The sequence below is a fragment of the Epinephelus moara genome, chromosome 12 (genome assembly GCF_006386435.1).
Source record: "Epinephelus moara isolate mb chromosome 12, YSFRI_EMoa_1.0, whole genome shotgun sequence".
NCBI classification, from domain to species: Eukaryota; Metazoa; Chordata; class Actinopteri; order Perciformes; family Serranidae; genus Epinephelus; species Epinephelus moara.
In genome coordinates, this window is record NC_065517.1 from 20,390,363 (window position 1) to 20,398,262 (window position 7,900).

Here is a 7,900-nt window from a genome sequence, read left to right on the forward strand (position 1 = left end):
GGAGGGGGAAAGCAGGATTTCTCCTCTGTTTTTCTGTTCCTTTCTTGTTATTTTTTTCAAAGCCCTCAGAGGAATGGAGCACTGACAGAGGAGGAAGAGGAGGAGGAAGAGGAGGTGGAGGAGGAGGAGGAGGAGGTGGAGGAGGAGGAGGAGGAGGAGGAGGAGGAGAGGGAAGGCTAAGGAGGGAGCAGTCTGCCGGGCTGGGCTGCTGTGGATCACCTGGAGCAGTGTTGGGCTCCGCATTTACTCCTCCACTGCAGCAGTGCGAGGCAGCGGCGCGAGCTGCATGTTGCTCCCAAAGATCACCGCAAAACAAGGACACGGAGTCTCCATCTGCTGGATTCAGGATTCTGCAGCTCTGTAGCTCCACACGCTCCTATCCCCATCAGCATGCACACTCATGCTGTCCCTCTTCCCCTCTGGGTTTCTATCTGCATCTCTGTCTCTCTGTGTGCCTCTGCCTCACACTCCTTTTCCCTCTCAGGGGGGTTTATAACGTGTCACAAACGTGTTGCCATGTCACTTGGCTCTCACTTTTCCTGCTCTGTGTCCTCGTACTGACTGGTGCATGTGGTCATACGTCTGGTGCTCTTGGTAATAAAACGTCAAGCTCAATAAAGCCTCAGCCAACCTCACGCTCTTCCTGCGATGACATCACTCCTCCGACCGAAAGGGAGGGAGTTGTTTCCTGGTCTTGTCGGGACCCTGCTGACGTCACCGAGATCAGACACGTTTTTCAGGCCATGTGCAGGTGTTTAAATGGCATACAGTCCACGGAGAAAGTTGCCGAGAACTGAACAACAGGAAGCATGCCAAAACTGATGGGTCCATTTCACCCGCACCAGATCCAAGCAGATTACGACACGAGACGTGGACACATTCCTGTCTCTCAAAGTACTGAGACAACCTCTTATCCAAACTACGGCACTGCAAATTTCACCAATCAGCAGAACAACACTTGGTCTCCAAGTTCATCCGCCCTCACATTCCCCTCACGTCCTGCCTCCTTCACCAGTCTCTTCTCTGTCCTACAGCACAGCAGAGCTTCTAAGGTTGAGAGACAATCTGAGAGAGGAATAAATACAGATTTGGAAAGGATCATATTGATTTTAGGCCCAATGTAAGACTTATTGGTATTCTGAAGGAGTCGAGGTGCTACTCGAGAGAAATATGAGCGCTCCTTCACTAGATGAAAAAGACTCATCAGCAATAGCTGATGCAAATAGAAAAGAAGGACCACTTGAATAAGGACACTGAAAGACAAAGCTGACACAAAGATGCAAAACCTCATGTATGTAAGAGCAAAACCTTGATGCCTTGATGCTTTCTGCAACTGTTTCCTACACGTCTTCTGTGCAGGTGAATATTTGGAAAGAGACAAAGGTTTTCAACCCACTCTTTCTCCTGCCAACTGTTAAACGGTCGTGATCGACGATCACTATTCGCTGTTCAACCTGGCTTTCTATTATTCCACTCTGTACGGTTCTGTATGCAGCAAGTCAAAGTGAACTGAAACTGGTCTTCTTTAGGTAGCTGATGACAGTATATGTTGTTAGATGTTTAACTGTTATTGAGGTGACCCCCTCCAGTTTTTAATTCGTACTAAGCTGCATTTACAAGTTTTAAAGGAGCAGTATGTAAGATTTTAGGAGAGATTTAGTGGCATCTAGTGGTGAGGATTGCAGATTGCAACCAGCTGAAACTTCTCCCATCTGGAAGTCGAATTATTATTATAGTTGTTTAAAAGCAGTGAAAAGACTTAATAAAACAGTTTCATGTTACAAATCAGTGTTTCTCTGGCGCTGTTCGGCTCATCACAGATGGGTCGCAAATCCAGCACCTGCTATTGTTGGCCAAACTTTTTTCTTAAAAAATGTTTTTTACTTGGAGCCGAATTATCAACAGAAATCTATTCCCTTGCAAAACACACCGACCAGGTGGTTTACATTGGTAAAAACACAGAATAGAGCAGTTTCACTTTAAAAATCAGTGTTTTTCCAATGCTGTTTGGCTCATCATGGAGGGGTAGACGCCAAAGCACAAATGGCCCGATCTAGAACCAGTGTTTGGTTTGTCTGTTCCGGGCTACTGTAGAAACATGGCTGTGCAACATGGTGGACTCTGTAGACAAGGACGAGGTGATTATACACTTAAGAAAAACCACTTATTATATTACTGTATATTCCATTGCTCCCAATATATCCTCATTAATCCAACACACTGGACCTTTAAAATAAGACCTCCACTCCCATTCTCGAAACTGCCCAGTCTCAAATGAAACCAAAATGAAAATATATATGTATATATCACTGTCTCAGTTTGCCAAAACACTGTGGACACAAAGATCAAAATTAGCTTAACTTATTTCACCTATTAGTAATCATGAATGAGACAGTAAGGACAACACAAGTGCTGCAACTGTACTGAAATTATCATGACAGTTTACATATATCTGTATATATTTAATTAATTTTAGTGAGGACATTTCCACAGCAGAGAGACACAAAACAATCTTTGATTACTGTGCTTTTAGTCCCAACAAATTTACCCTTCCACTGCTGCTTGCATAAACTGTTGAGCAGCATGAGAAAGCCCACTGAGTAAATACATTTTCCCAACACAGCACAGAGTCTGTTGTGGATTCTGAAATGGCCAGTTTTTGAAATTCACCAGTAGGTATGTCATAGCAGCGTTTCGTTATGTTATCAAGTCAACAGTCCCACCTAGTGGTGCAACACTGATCTGAAGTCCTCCAGGAAATTTTTAAAGATTTACACATTTGTGCTATAATCCTGTTTTAGAATAAAAACGACAGAAACAACAGAAATTATATCTGCTCATCATGCTCATTTTTAAAGCTTGAACTCATGCAATAAAAGCCATAAACAGCATCACTGCTCCTGCTTGCTTTATACTCCTTAAAATGATCCAGTCCACGCAGTAATTAACACTCTGCCTCAACCTTGAGAAAATGATGAGCAAGGTATGATCAAGAGCAAGTTCTGCGGATGGCTGATAAAGAAGAAAAAAACTCAGAACAATTCTTTAGGTTATGCACATCAAACAAGCAGAGATGTTCCCGTATCCACATTCACTTCATCTGGAGCCTTTGTGCTGACAAAGCCTGTAAAAGCACAGTAGGACCCTACACACGATTAACTTGCAGATAATCTCTGATGTGTGGTTGGGCTGAAACTCCGCTGTCAGCTCATTTGTAAGGCTTAAAAGACATTTTCAGAGTGCGATTAACACATATATGATCATTGTTTGAGCAACTGCTGTCAAACTTGAGATCCTGCAGTGGTTATCTAAGGATGCCATTATAATTTAGAGCGACACTGCAGCTCTACAGACCCAAGGTAACAATTAGTGTCGGGCTAAATGTGCAAAACGTCCCTGAGATATTAATAAGCAGAACAAAAAGGTAAAGCTTCAGTGTAAAAATAGCCAAACCTGACCTCAAAATGTTTGTTCATCTGTGAATTATACACCAACAAACATGTCCCCAGCTACAAGCAAATTCTGTTCTCATGTCGGGGAGTGTCTTGAGAATACTTGTTTGTCAGTTTGTGGTATTTATAACAAAGAAATCAAAATTCCCCAAATTTAACATTACTCTCTTCATGATTGGTGTTGGCCTTTGGCTTCAAAAGCATCACAGTGATAGTGATAGTATTTGAGGTTTGTGCTGATGTGAGCCAGCATTTGATCATCTAGGATACCCAAAAATGCCAAGAGAAAGGCAGCGGACCCCTGCAGTGCTTTTTCCTTGGATGGTTCTCAGTGCTCTGACCTCTGCTGAGGGAAGGAGTCGTGCAGAGTTTACCTAATTAACGACTATCTCCTTTATGCTCCATGCCCAAATTCTTCTTGCATCAGAACAGCTAACACCTCCACCACACAAGGCTAATTTGCTTTCTCCACCTGTCTGGAAATGATAGAAAAAAATCTCACCTGTCAGATCACATGTAACATGAACTTACACAGTGCACAGAGAGGAAAGCGGGAATTGATCTTCGTCTTGGTAAGAGGACAGTGCTAAGTACCAGGCTTATCTAAAGGCCTGTTGAATTTCAATGTGATATAAAGCTGCATTAATCAGTGTTTTTATATTAATAATAGATGAAAAGACTGTATGTAAAAGGTGTCGCTGATAGTGACAAACCCATGGAGGGGGCAGGGTTTAGGACCAACACGTTCGCATTCCAACTCATCAAATACTGGCGTATTGTCAGTGGATCTACACTTCTAAAAATGACATGCTAGGCATGATCCTGCGTCTTTTTCGGACTTTCAGGGAGGGCTTGTCAATTCACGCTTGTTACATGCATTGTGTATTTTCAAATAATACAGGAAATGTAAAGTTTCTACTTGTTATATACATACAGTCTTTTTCAAAATAAATGTACAATGTAGGTAGGTATTTCCTTAAGTTTTGGCAATAAAAGTCACTGGTTGGGTTTAGAAAAAACACAATCGGCTTAAAATTCACAAAAAACGGGAAACAAACAGCGGGTTCCTGGGTGAAAGTCCAGTGTTTGTGTGACCTATCCACCAACCCTCCTGCCCTCACTATACAGACTTTCTTGCTCTTAACATTACAGTAGTTTTTCGTGGTGTTACAAACTGCCGAGTGAGTACCATACTGCTGCGAAGAGTGCCTCTGTCCATCCATGTCTGACGCCGACATCGACTGACAAAGCAGCAGTATTCTGACGAGGTGAGTTGTTGCTGCCTCTAAAACTGGTTTGCACGGTGTGTATACTACTGCAGCGAAGGGTGTCTGTCTGCATTGATGTCTTGACATTGACATCACTGACAAAGCGGTGGTATTTTACGTGTTGGGAGTGAGAGTGGGCTGTTATGACCGATACTGTAGCCAGCCACCGGCAGACAATCAAGATGTTTGGCTTCAGTTTTGGGGAGCTGTCATGACGTCCATCTTTATTATACAGTTGATGGTTCTGATTCACCGCTCTTTTCATTGTAGTTCACAGCGTCAGTAGGTTCACAGTGACGAAGGTCTGATATGCTGAAACCTATTGCAAGTGGGAAGTCTATAATTAGAAGTCAGTGTTCGTGAATTCCAACCTAAATGCGTCCCAGTGCATCAGCTTGGGAAAATAACAGCAAACAGAAGTTTGCATGTGAGGTCTCTGAACTTTACAAGCAACTACAATGTTGTAGAAGATATAGAATAAAATATAACATACCACAGCTCAAAATGGTGTAAACAGGTTCTGGGCATAATAGTCTGAACCACCACAGCCAGTAACATCAAGTTGTAGAACATGGATGAATGAATGAATGAATGATGGATGAACTGAAGGGAGAGGGCAGCAACAACATTATTACAGCACGTTCACAACACAAACACTACATAAATTAAAATAATTTATCAACATTCTGTTCAGTTTGCTGTGTGAGCTGCCATCTTGCTATGAAATAAGGTATGCTTATGTCGGCAAAGTCAAGCTAGATGGATCCTGCCACAGTTTCTGACTTAAGTTACCGTTACATTGCACTTTTCCTTTTCTGAGATTGTTTTGGGGTTGTTGGGGGTTTTTTTGGACTTTCAAATACAGTGGATTGCAGCAATAGACCCACTGCACACTTGTTGCACAACACCAAACAGCAGACAAAGTTAGCAACTATCTGATCAACAGAGTAGAGAATTTACCAACTAAGGAGCCATATGTTTCTCTCTGGAGTTGTTGGAGAAAAAAAAACTGAAGGAGCTAAAAGAAGAGTAAGTATTAGACTTACATTCATCATGTGGACACAAACACTACAGTAAAGGAATTCCGATGTTTCTCTGTGTTTGCTGGGTGTGTAGTCTGAGTGGGTGGAAGTTCGCTGCAAAGATCAGCCTCTCATTGGGCGGAACGAGCCACCCGCTGAAGTCCCGCCCTACCACCTCTGGTTGCAGTTTTCAACACGTCCTTTACTAACTTTTGCGGTGTTTGATCTTGCGGGGATGTAGCCATTTTTCTGCCATGGTTCGCGTCCTGTAGGCGATATTTTTGTGGGCGTGTTACACCAAAACCTGTTTCCCCCCGGCAATATTTTTGCAAGCGCACCGTTGCTGTGGCACCGCCAAGAACGATTGTGATTGGTTGAAAGAAATACAAGCAGCCGGGTCGTTTTTTTCTCCAATCTTAAAGTGAGAGTCAGCCCAGCCAGACCTTTCTTTTCTTGGGAAAGGTCTGGTGAGCGAGACTACTGGGTGTGTAGATAAGAAACTGTCTGCCATGTTCACCATAGTCTTGTTATGAGGTGATAATACTTCAACGTTATGTTGACTGCTTGTGCTGACCCCAAGTGGCCAAAAAAATGAATGCAGGTTTAAGTTTAAGTTTGAAACTCATCTAAAGAATACAGCATTATTCTATATTTTGCTTTTTGTCGACAAATCCCTTGAAAAGACCTTTTGACCTCCCCAGCCTGTCTGTGGCTTTCAGTCCCAAACCCACTGGCACCTCCTGAAGAGGTCAATTTTTATAATAGGTCACAAATATATATTTTTGTTTTTAAAGGGTTATATTATTTCCTAAAACAGCTGGGCACTGTACTGTGTAGCAAAAGTACTCAAAAGGGAGTAAATTGTGCATCTGTTAGGAACTATTTTCTCCTGCGGATTAACACACATTTAGTTTTCCTCTGATGTTGTCCTTCATGTATTTCTTGTGTCTCGATGCCTGCTGCAGATGAAATTTCCTTCGGGATAATAATAAAGTTGAAGTCATATCACTAAAGTTCATACAATAGTTTTATGTATATTTTTAAGGGTGAATTATTCTTTGACTAGGCTCAAGTTATGTTCGTCTTTGATATTATTGTCTCGTATGCTAGGTATATCATTCAGCATTCAGCATTGTCCATGACTTCAAGGTTCCGGTTTTCCAATGCTGTTTGGCTCATTGTGTCTGGTCCCCTGTACAAGACTAAACTGGTTTGACTTTATGCACACTGACTGAACTGGCATTGAGGCCGAATGAAGGAGATCAAAGTTTAGTAGAGGTCGAAGTGGGGAAGTAAGGTGTATGTTGCCAATATGGTAACATTTTGAATTTGATGCAGACCAAAGAGTTGTCCTCGCTGGCTGCAAGCGATGCGGCGCGTCATTCTGGGCTGAACTTTTGTCAGGCCGCTGTTTCTATTTATTCCTGTCTCTCACCTTGAAAGTGCCACAGTGGACAAGGAATGTCTGATTCAGAAGGTTAAAATGAGGTTTTATCTATAGCATACCTCCTCTTTCACTATAAAAAAAAATAAAGATGGTAAATGACCATCGTTAATAACATAATGAAAAAAAGCAATGCGCACAACTCCAAAATCTTAAACAAAAATAGAGATGCACCGTTGTGGCAATGATCCAAAAAACAAAGGAAACACTGGCACAGATAAATTTATTTATTTAATGTGGGCAAAATGAACAGAAATGGAAGCGTTTCAGCTACGAAGCCTGATGACGCTGATGATGGATTTGTAGCCGAAACATGTCTGTTTCTGTTTATTTTGTCCACATTAAATAGGTAAATTTATCTATGAGTGTCATCGATAAAAACAATCTGCTAATGGCTATATTGTACATAATTTCCAGTAAATATCACAATATAAAATGTGTGTTTTTGGTTTACAAAGTTCAAACAAGAGAAAATAGCCAGTACTCCTTCATCATTTACGCAGTAAGTTCTCCAGTATGATCTCGAGCACACAGCTGATAGGTATGTGGTGTGTTTATATGATGTAGCAGAAGTGTTTATTCATTTAATTCAATGTGGACTGAGACCTCTAATGAAACTTGGCGCAACAGGTAGTCAGACGCTCATTTGCTATTCCACTCAGTCACACTCACTAACAACCAAACTAAACTGACCCACGTGAGTTGAAGCCCGAA